Genomic DNA, 12,066 nt, shown 5'->3' on the forward strand with positions numbered 1-12,066 from the left:
ACCTATTGAATACATTTTTTCTTGTCTCGTAGTCAGTTGTTTGCTAGAGTAATAACGTTTCTGAACAAAACAAATGCCAAGATCTACCCACAAAGTTTTCGAAAGAAGTTCTAAAAGACTTGCAAGAAATAAAAAAGTAAATATCATGAAACAAATGTTATGTTTATGTACAGCATGCGTACTATTGGAAAGTGAAAGAAACTATGAATTTAAATGAGTGCATGTACGACGGTAAGTGCAATACAACTTTAAATTTTCCGTAACTTTTCTAACTAAATGTACCTTTCCTCTCAAACCATTTATCCCAGAACCATGGAATTCTAACGACCAGTTTTCTTAATCGAGGGCATGAAGAGTCGAGGGATATGAAAGGGAAGCAGTGGTTGGGAAGAGAGTGAGACAGGGTTGTAGCCTATCCCCGATGTTATTCAATCTGTTTGCTGAGCAAGCAGTAAAGGAAACAAAAGAAAACTTCGGAGTAGGAATTAAAAACCATGGAGAAATTGTATTATAATGAACACTATGGTCTTTTAATTTTTGAAATTCGCCCGCAAAACCTGTCTTTCAAAATTTTTCTAAAAATTTCACTATTAATATATTATTCATGAAAAATTGTCAGCTTGTTGGAAAATAGTGGAAATGCATGTAAGAAATGTTTTGTGTTTTACCGTTAATATAACACAACTTAGGATAAGGATCATATAAGTAGATCAGTTAACATGGTGGAGATGGAAGATACGTTCTCCCCGAGAATATTGTGTTTAAAAACAAATGAATATTTTCAAATCAACAGCTCATTTCATGAAGTCATAACTAGAAGTGAATAATCTCCACAAAAATTGGTAAGTTAATTACTTTGGTGCAAGAAAGTCTCCATCATTAAGGAGAACGATGTTTTCAATAACTTGCCGGCAGCCATAAAAAGCTTTACTACTGACAGATTTCAGTTTACGAGGAGCCTAAAGGATTTCTTGCTAACCATCTCTTCCGACACCATTAATGAATTGAATTACTTAGTAGAACAAGCGCGCGCGCGCGATTGAGTGTGTGTGTGTGTGTGTGTGTGTGTGTGTGTGTGTGTGTGTGTGTGTGTGAGAGAGAGAGAGAGAGAGAGAGAGAGGTCAAATAATACGTGTACTATCAGAAGTGTGACCAAATTTTCATTCCTCGTTCATGATCAGTCCATTTGCGGTCTGTGGATAATAAATTAGCATATTATTTTCCCATTGAGTATCTCCCCATTATGGATCAATTTCAATGGAAAGTACATATAATCTAACCCTCTTGTCTGCCCCACTTCTGTTGAAGGTTACACATGAGACAAATACCTTGTTGTTGTTGTTGTTGTTGTTGTCTTCAGTCCACAAACTGGTTTGATGTAGCTCTCCATGCTACTGTATCGTGTGGAAGCTTCATCTCCCAGTACCAACTGCAACCTACATCCTTGTGAATCTGCTTAGTGTATTCATCTCCTGGTCTCCCTCCTCGATTTTTACCCTTCACGTTGCCCTCCAATATTAAATTGGTGATTCCTTAATGTCTCAGAACGTGTCCTACCATCCGACCCCATCTTCTAGTCAAGTTGTGCCACAAAGTTCTCTTCTCCAGTATCCTATTCAATACCTCCACATTAGTTATGTGATCTACCCATCTAATCTTCAGCATTCTTCTGTAGCACCACATTTCGAAAGCTTCTATTCTCTTCTTGTTCAAACTATTTATTGTCCATTATTCACTTCCATACGTGGCTACACTCCATACAAATACTCGGAGAAAAGACTTCCTGATACCTAAAGCTATACTCGATGTTAACAAATTTTTCTTCTTTAGAAACACTTTTCTTACCATTGACAGTCGACATTTTAAATCACTCCTAATGCGTACTCCCAGATAATTTATGGAATTAACTGCTTCCAGTTGCTGACCTGCTATTTTGTAGCTAAATGATAAGGGACCTATCGTTCTATGTATTCGCATCACATTACACTTGTCTACATTGAGATTCAATTGCCATTCCGTGCACCATGCGTAAATTCGCTGCAGATCCTCCTGCATATCAGTACAATTTTCCATTATTGCAACCTCTCGATACACCACAGCATCATCTGCAAAAAGCCTCAGAGACTTTCCGATGTCACTCACCAGGTCATTTATGAATATTGTGAATAGCAACGGCCCTATGACACTCCCGTGCGGCACACCTGAAATCACTCTTACTTCGGAAGATTTCTCTCCATTGAGAATGACATGCTGCGTTCTGTTATCTAGGAACTCCTCGATCCAAGCACACAACTGATCTGATAGTCCGTATGCTCCTACTTTGTTAATTAAACGACTGTGGGGTACTGTGTCAAACGCCTTGCGGAAGTCAAGAAACACGGCATCTACCTGTGAACACGTGTCTAAGACCCTCTGAGTCTCGTGGACGAATAGCGCGAGCTGGGTTTCACACGGCCGTCTTTTTCGAAACCCATGCTGATTCCTACAGAGTAGATTTCTAGTCTCCAGAAAAGTCATTATACTCGAACATAATACGTGTTCCAAAATTCTACAACTAATCGACGTTAGAGATATAGGTCTATAGTTCTGCACATCTGTTCGACGTCCCTTATTGAAAACGGGGATGACCTGTGCCCTTTTCCAATCCTTTGGAACGCTTCTCTATTCTAGAGACCTACGGTACACCGCTGCAAGAAAGGGGGCAAGATCCTTCGCGTACACTGTGTAAAACCGAACTGGTATCCCATCAGGACCAGCGGCCTTTCCTCTTTTGAGCGGTTTTAATTGTTTCTCTATTCCTCTGTCGTCTATTTCGATATCTACCATTTTGTCAACTATGCGACTTCAAGAGAAGGAAGCACAGTGCAGTCTTCCTCTGTGAAACAGCTTTGGAAGAAGACATTTAGTATTTCGGCCTTTAGTCTGTCATCCTCTGTTTCAGTACCATTTTGGCCACAGAGTGTCTGGACATTTTGTTTTGATCCACCTACCGCTTTGACATAGGACCAAAATTTCTTACGATTTTCTGCCAATTCAGTACATAGAACTTTACTTTCGAATTCGCTGAAAGCCTCTCGCATAGCCCTCCTCACACTACATTTCGCTTCGCGTAATTTTTGTTTGTCTGCAAGGCTTTGGCTATGTTTATGTTTGCTGTGAAGTTCCCTTTGCTTCCGCAGCAGTTTTCTAACTCGGTTGTTGTACCACGGTGGCTCTTTTCCATTTCTTACGATCTTGCTTGGCACATACTCATCTAACGCATATTGTACGATGGTTTTGAACTTTGTCCACTGATCCTCAACACTATCTGTACTTGAGACAAAACTTATGTGTTGAGCCGTCAGGTACTCTGTAATCTGCTTTTTGTCACTTTTGCTAAACAGAAAAATCTTATTACCTTTTTTAATATTTCTATTTACGGCTGAAATCGTCGTTGCAGTAACCGCTTTATGATCGCTGATTCCCTGTTCTGCATTAACTGATTCAAATAGTTCGGGTCTGTTTGTCACCAGAACGTCTAATATATTATCGCCACGAGTCGGTTCTCTGTTTAACTGCTCAAGGTAGTTTTCAGATAAAGCACTTAAAAATATTTCACTAGATTCTTTGTCCCTGCCACCCGTTATGAACGTTTGAGTCTCCCAGTCTATATCCAGCAAATTAAAATCTCCACCCAGAACTATAACTTGGTGGGGAAATCTACTCGAAATATTTTCCAAATTATTCTTCTGGTGCTGAGCCACAACAGCTGCTGAGCCTGGGGGCCTATACAGACATCCAATTACCATGTCTGAGCCTGCTTTAACCGTGACCTTCACCCAAATCATTTCACAATTAGAATCTCCGTCAATTTCCTTCGATACTATTGCACTTCTTATCGCTATAAACACGCCTCCCCCTTTACTGTCCAGCCTTTCTCTGCGATATACATTCTAATCGGAGTTTAGGATTTCATTACTGTTTACATGTGGTTTCAGCCAACTTTCTGTCCCTAGTACTATATGGGCGTTGTGACCGTTTATTAATGAGAGCAGTTCTGGGATCTTTCTATAGACGCTCCTGCAGTTTACTATTAGCACATTAATATTGTTATTCCCTGTCGCATTTTGCCTACTCCTGCCTTGCCGCGTCTCAGGAGGCGTCTTGTCGGGCCTAGGGAGGGAATTCTCTAACCTAATAAAAAGCCCATGTGCACTCCACACGTACTCCGCTACCCTCGTAGCCGCTTCCGGCGTGTAGTGCACGGCTGACCTATTCAGGGGGACCATACATTTCTCCACCCCATTGCGGAGGTCGAGAAATTTGCACCCCAGCTCTCCGAAGAATCGTCTGAGCCTCTGGTTTAAGCCTTCCTCTCGGATCCAAACCAGAGGACCGCGATCGGTTCTGGGAACGATACTACAAATAGTTAGCTCTGATTCCACCCCGCGAGCGAGGCTTTCCGCCTTCACCAACTCCGCCAACCGCCTGTACGAACTGAGGATGACCTCTGAACCCAGACGGCAGGAGTCATTGGTGCCGACATCAGCAACAATTTGCAGTCGGGTGCACCCAGTGCTCTCTATCGCCGCCGGTAGGGCCCCCTCCACATCTCGGATGAGACCCCCCGGCAAGCACACAGAGTGAACACTGGCCTTCTTCCCCGACCTTTCCGCTATTTCCCTAAGGGGCTCCATCACCAGCCTAACGTTGGAGCTCCCAATAACTAATAAACCCCTCCCCCCGTGTGCCTGCTCGGACCTTGCTGAAGGAGCAGCCACATGTCCATTCACAGGCAGAGCGGGCTATGCCACACGGCCAGCCTCCACATTGACCCTCCGCCTCGTGCGCCGCGAACGCCGCTGAACCCGCCACTCCCCTTGGGGAGAGGGTGGCCAGCCGCGCCCGGTACCCGCGAAGATGTCTCGACAGCAGGGACAGTGGCTGAAGCATCTAACACCTGGGGTGCACCATGCGACGCACTAGACTCCCCACTGCCGCTACACTCCGAGGCAGCAAAAGCAAAAACACACGGAAGAAGAAGTGACAAGTAAGAAAAATACAGTTAATACTTAAATTAAGGTAGCTCGCTGCACAGCAGACGTGAAGCAGACGGCGGTTAGGGCGACACATGAACTTACAACATAAAAGTAATAACAGATAAAAATACATGTTCATGAACCTGAGAGAAAATCAGTCCATAAGTTTAAGCAAACGCTATCAGCAGTACAATGAGAATCAGCTTAATTTTTCAATTAACTCCTCGACAGAATAGAAGGAGTGACCCATGAGGAAACACTCCAGTTTCGATTTGAAAGCGCGTGGATTACTGCTAAGATTTTTGAATTCGAGTGGCAGCAGTATACTGCACACATTTTTGCACAAGAGTTAAGGAAGTCCGATCCAAATGGAGGTTTGATTTCTCCCGAGTATTAACCGAGTGAAAGCTGCTTATTGTTGGAAATAAACTAATATTGGTAACAAGAAACGACAATAAGGAATATACATATTGAGAGGCCAATGTCAAAATACCCAGACTCCCTGAACAGAGGTCGACAAGAGGTTCGTGAACTCACACCACTTTTTGCCCGAACCTCTCGTTTCTGAGCCAAAAATATCCTTCTAGAATGGGAAGAGTTACCCAAAAACATAATACCATACGACATAAGTGAATGGAAATAAGCAAAGTAGACTAATTTACTTGGCGAAGTATCACTCACTTTCGGTACCGTTCGAATAGTGAAAATGGCAGTATTAAGTCTTTGAACAAGATCCTGAACGTGGGCTTTCCACAACACCTTACTATTTATTTGAACACCTAGGAATTTGAACCGTTCAGTTTCACTAATCATATGCCTATGCTGTGATATTAAAACGTCAGGTTTTGTTGAATTGTGTGTTAGAAACTGTAAAAACTGAATCTTACTGTGATTTAACGTTAGTTTATTTTCTACAAGCCATGGACTGAGGTCATGTACTGCACTACTTGAAACGGAGTCAATGTTGCACACAACATCCTTTACTACCAAGCTAGTGTCATCAGCAAACAAAAATATTTTAGAGTTACCCGTAATACTTGAGTGCATATCATTTATATAAATAAGGAACTATAGCGGCCCCAACACTGATCCCTGAGGAACCCCCTCCCCCTTGACAGTACACCACTCAGATCCCCATCACACTGTATTACGTTCCCCCATTCCTGTAGATCGTTCCCTAATGCTCTTCCTGAAACACTGTACAACTTCTGATTCTGTCAGTTCTTTCAGGTCCCATCTCCTTAAATTCCCACCTTTTTCCAGTTTCTTCAGTTTTAATCTACAGTTCATAATCAATATATTGTGATCAGAGTTCACATTTGCCCCTGGAAATGTCATACAATTTAAAATATGGTTCCTAAATCTCTGTCTTACCATTATATAATCTATATGAAATATTGCAGTATCTCCAGGTCTCTTCCACGTATACAACCTTCTTTCATGATTTTTGAACCAAGTGTTAGTTATGATTAAGTTATGCTCTGGGCAAAAGCCTACCAGGCGGCTTCCTCTAATTTTTTACCCCCATTCCATATTCACCTACTACGTTTCCTTTTCTTCCATTTCCTACTGTCGAATTCCAGTCACCCATTAATATTAAATTTTCATCTCCCATCACTATCTGAATGATTTCTTTTATCTCATCACACATTCCATCAATTTCTTCATCATCTGAGGACTACTTTTACGACTTTGGTAGGCGTGGGATTCGTGGCTATCTTGGCCACAACAATGCGTTCACTATGCTGTATGTAGTAGCTTACCCGCATTCCTATTTTTATTAATTATTAGACCTACTCATGCATTAGCTTCATATTAGCCTTCCTAATACTTAAATCTATATCCGATGTTAACAATGACGCCGGTGGATGGACTATCAGGAAATTACTGACCGTCGAGAAAGTCACAAATATAACCGACAAGCTAATGGGCCCTTCACAGGAAAAGGTTTTTTGCCATAAAACGGGGAAAACTGAAACCCAGCAAATGAGTAAAAAAGTGTATATTCACTAACAAAAAAAATAGTGTACGCACACAACTTACACAACAATAGTCTGGGATTACTCTATTACGTAATACAGTTTTTGTGATTGTATCTTGCAGCTTTAGTTATTTTTAATTAAAAGAGGCTTTAAAAGGACAGAAAGAACGTGTTGGACTACGCTAGAGATCGTTCTGTTAGCACAGTCTTTACTTTGTAATCACTTTCGTTGACTTCGGCAACTCTCAACTAAAATCTCCAACCTAACCGAGACAATGTGCTACGATACAGCCGAGATCATGACAAGAGAATGGGCTACATCACACTCGAAGTAAATGTATATAGGTAAGGATCCCCATGACCTGTATACGTCTGTTATAAAAAATCTCCAAGCCACTCTCCTCAAATAGACCGCAATCTTCTCTTGACCTTCAACTGTTACTATTTCAGAATTAAAAACCAGATTCAAAGAAAATTTGGCTACAAGGCACAAAACTAGAAAAATAAAAATAATAAAAGTGAGAACGTGAAACATGTTAGCAATAACCATAAACAGGAGATTTTACAGAAAATAAAATTGAGAATGGAAATTATTAATATTATCGACCGTTTAGGAACTCTAGGCTACGAAAGGGATGAAAACACATATCGAATAAGTGGTGGAAGAGTTAGTGTGTTTTAAGATTAAATCCAAACAAGAATTAGAGAAAAACATATCGACGGAAGGCCTCTATTACGAAAAATTGCTAAATCTCGAGACAAATTGTGTTCTTCTGTATTTGATGAAATGTTTTGGCCCCTAGTACGGATGAAACAGTATCTGCAATATCAACAGGAACTTCGGATATGTGTTTCATATTTCATCCAAGCCTGCAGTCTATAAATATTTAAACAAAATACCACTACAGGGGAATTACTTACGGAGTAGTTCTTGGTAAAGAAACACAGGACACAATTACGTATGTGGGCTTAATACGAACTACAACTGTGTTTATAAATCGCTATAGTCGCCTTGGACTAACGACGAGCAAATATCAATATAACCTGTACGCTTTTCAAAGCTGTTATCCATGAAAAAGCCAAACTACGTATCGTGAACAAAATACAATTTAACACCGAAACAATGACATTAGCTGACAATGGGCACAGACTTTAGTCAATGGGCACTGTTGAAAATTTGTGCCAGACCAGGATTAGCACCCGAGTCCCCTGGTTACTAGGGAGAGGCAATGATCACTGTGTCCGAATTACACAGTGGTCAACAGAATATCACGAACTGCCCGAGCATGCCGTTCGTTAGATCCAAATTCTCAATTTCTCCATAGACTGCTAATGCACTGCTCCTTGAACATAATCCTCCTCCCCCTAATTATACAGTACATGGCCAAAAAAACAGACACCGAATATATGCAAACTTGGCCTTACGAACATTGCAGACGTCGTCTATGTAACACACGTCAAACTTCAAAGAATTTACCAATTCGTTGCATTGTTTACTATAGACCACAAATCAAGTAACGTAAAAAAAGCACTGCGTCTATTGAGATCATGATTCAGAGTTTAAAAAAAACTAATAAGTCGCCTACATATTACAGTTGCTGCCAAAAGAGGAGAACCATTATTTTCCCACAAAAGGAAATATAGTTAAAATGACGCTTCTATTTCGGTTAGTTTATGCGGTTACTAAAATTTGCCGTGAAAGTTACATAGTGGACTCTACCCTCCCCCCACCAGAAACGTAGTTATCGTGGCTGTTGTGAGACTTTTGTACACAGTTAGAGAAAGTGTGTTAAATGTGGCGCGGACGGAAACACTAGGCTACGCTACAGGGCAATCTGCTCGCACAACGTTTAGTCGGCATTCATAATCGTTGGCGTAAACAACTCTCAATCAAATTAACACCTTCCAACCTAACTTAGATCTCGGGCTACACTACCAATCGGCCTGTCATCACAACCAAATATTCATTGAGTGGGGGTGGGGGGATATCCTGTATCTCTAGGAAAAACTGTCAGTTTTGTCAGACTCAACAGCAAGATTTACCAATGGTAAACACTTTTTAGACGGCTCGTAATTTTAGAATAGTCCTCTTCGTCTTACTTGGCATAAATTGTTCGCTGGCGTCCCAGCAGCTAGCTCCCTCAGTGTCTGCTTCTGCCATCGCACCACGCCAGTCTGCTGTTGTCCTAGCAGACCGAACGCACCGCACATCCGACACCTTCGGAACCACTCACTGGCCAGTTAGCAACTGAGCGGAACACTGTTTACATCGTGAAAGGAAAACTATGCAAAGATGTACACTTAAATGGCACGACTGAGTAGCACACACACAGTAATATCTGAGGAATGTCCTTCGACACGCGCAGAACGAAAGTCTTCTCGCGAACGTACAGCGTCTCTGAAAAAAAATCTAGTGACTATATTCCGGCGTTACGGCCAGGTTCTCATACAAATGAGCAAAAAAGGGTAAATTTGAAATTTTTTTTGAGACAATGAAAATACATTCGAACGATCTGTTTGGGAATTACGAGTGACAATACTATGAGCTTAATTTTAGATTTTCAATAAAAAATGGCGCCCGTAATTATGATTTGATCAAGGGCTTGCGAGACTGGAGTACGCAGAGTGCGTGCAGTGTGGCACCTCAGATGTTACCTGAATTCAATTTCTCTGAAATTGAAAATGGATTACATCAGTCGATAATACATAAAATTAATGGGAGCGCATACCTAACCGCAATGAAACAACCTTAAATTTAACGATACAGTGCTAATTCGAACTTTGAGTTCGATTTTGAGGGGTATGTTTCACTCCTTATGCCTACACAAAAATTAGTTAATATTAACAAATGTCATAATATAGCTATAAGTTCCTAAGAAAAGTGTTTACTTTTAGGGGTCAGAGGTAGAAGTTAAGAGATCGAACCACTTTTAATTTATGCTGCATGCCGTTCTGAGAAAATCGTTACTCGAAAAAAACAAGTGTTCAAAGTTTAGGGAAAACATTTAGTTATATTATTACTTCGATTTGCATGAACTGAGTGTTACACATATATTCTTAATGTCGCTGAAAACGAATCTGAAGTCAGATTTTCAATATTCAAAACAGCTAATCCAATACGGAGGGCAAACGATTATGTTTTGACCAATTTTTACCAAAAATGTATTTTCGTTATTTACGTTTAGTCTGCAATTCAAGGAGTATTTATCAGCCCTTCCTCTACCTCTGATTGTTCCTAGACAGCAACTTCCTGTTCTTCTTGGCAGGAAAAGCCGATCTGTCTAAGCTGGATATGCAGCACTCGGCAGCCTGCACTTGATATTCGTCCGTATTTTCGGTGAGTATGTTTGCATGCATTCTGCAGTATGAATCCTTTTGAGCACGTGCGACACGGGACGAGTTATCATCTACATCTATATGGATACCCTGCAAAACACATTTAAGTGCCTGGCAAAGGGTTCATCGAATCACCTACACAACTGATAATTAATTGAAACCCTCAGCTGCCGACAGGTGTTGTTGATATACTTCGATGGGGACAGCTGAAAAGTGTGCCGCTACTGGGACTCGAACCCAGGATCTCCTGCTTACAAGGCAGACGCTCAATCCATCTGAGCTATCGAGGGCACAAATGAACAGCACGACTGCAGGAATTTATCCCTCGCACGCTTCCCGTGAGACTCACACCCCGAACCGCCCACAATCCGATTACGTAATGTACTTAATAGGTATTTGTCCATCCACTCATTACTGGCTCACACTAAGGTGACGATTCCCGTAAGATTTCCGGTAGCCTGTGCGCATTCGCACAGACGAAGGTCAATGGCTGGGTGACGTTTAACCATAGATATGAAGATAGTAACTGTTCTAGAAAGAACAGGCGCCACTGACGACCGTGCAGCTCTTCTAGAATACATGATAGACCGGCCGATGTGGCCGAGCGGTTGTAGGCACTTCAGTCGGGAGCCACGCGACCGCTACGGTCGCAGGTTCAAATCCTGCCTCGAGCATGGATGTGTGTGATGTCCTTAATTTAGTTACGTTTAAGTCGTTCTAAGTTCTAGGAAACTGATGACCTCAGATGTTAAGTCCCAAAGTGCTCAGAGCCATTTGAACCATCAGTCCGTATGTTTGCACACTACTTACAGTAACTTATGCTAAGGACAACACACACACAACCATGCCCGAGGGAGGACTCGAACCTCCAACGGGGGGAGCCGCGCGAACCGTGACAAGGCGTTGGACACATGGCGGGTACCCCGCGCGGCTCATGGCAGCCGTGACACTGCTTCAAACAATGGACTGTAGAAACTTTTGTAAAGCACGAATTAAAAAAAAAAAAACCTTTCCGTTTCAGGAGTCTAGACAAGTACACCTTTAAAAAATGCAACTACAAAGAAATTGAATTTTCGAACGGGGCAGGGCTTAAAACTTTGAAGAGTTAAATTTTAATGGCCGTTCTCTTGTATGCAAATAGTTTCACAGTAGAAATTTCTCTAGTTTTATTTATTTATTTATTTTTTGCTGTAGGTAAAGAAGGATAGGATTGTGAGAAGGGGGAAGGGGGGGGGGGGAGGAATCTCGCCTCTCCCACCTTGGAATTCTCAGTACAGAATTTTTATTCATTACGAGATTCTCAGCCACTTGCAGAAGTGATTTCGCGTGATTCTGCAAAACTTTTCCTTTAGCCAATCGTAGCAACTATAGGATTCCGTTCCTGCTGCATGACATGTCTCGGAACTTAAACTGACCAACTTATTTGCATAAAGAGCTAGCTTATCATCCGCTTCTTTACTTACTTAGACCGTTCATGGTCTGCAAAGCATTTTTTCTTTAATCGTTTTTTTATGTCTTTTATAAACTGCAACACTTTCTAAACTTTTCTAAACTTAACGCCGTTGAAGCATGGTCTTTTGCTGAATGACCAAAAAGCAATGCTGACAGCTGGGGTCCAAGGTTTTTGTTAATCAAGCCGTTTGTATTCTTGTTTGTATAACGCATATTTCTTTATATCTAATTGAGAAGTGAAATACCGGTTTTCGTAGATGCAGATTTAAAATATTTTAA

The 12,066-nt window shown here is 41.4% G+C and overlaps 1 non-coding gene across 1 annotated transcript; it reads right to left on the reverse strand.

The window, feature by feature from the left end:
* Nucleotides 1-10,551: 10,551 nt before the first annotated feature.
* On the reverse strand, nucleotides 10,552-10,626 carry Trnat-ugu (transfer RNA threonine (anticodon UGU)). Its single transcript has one exon. It is a non-coding gene; the product is annotated as a tRNA-Thr (tRNA).
* Between the last annotated feature and the right edge of the window lie 1,440 nt (nucleotides 10,627-12,066).

Source organism: Schistocerca gregaria, unplaced genomic scaffold, assembly GCF_023897955.1.
Source record: "Schistocerca gregaria isolate iqSchGreg1 unplaced genomic scaffold, iqSchGreg1.2 ptg000378l, whole genome shotgun sequence".
NCBI classification, from domain to species: Eukaryota; Metazoa; Arthropoda; class Insecta; order Orthoptera; family Acrididae; genus Schistocerca; species Schistocerca gregaria.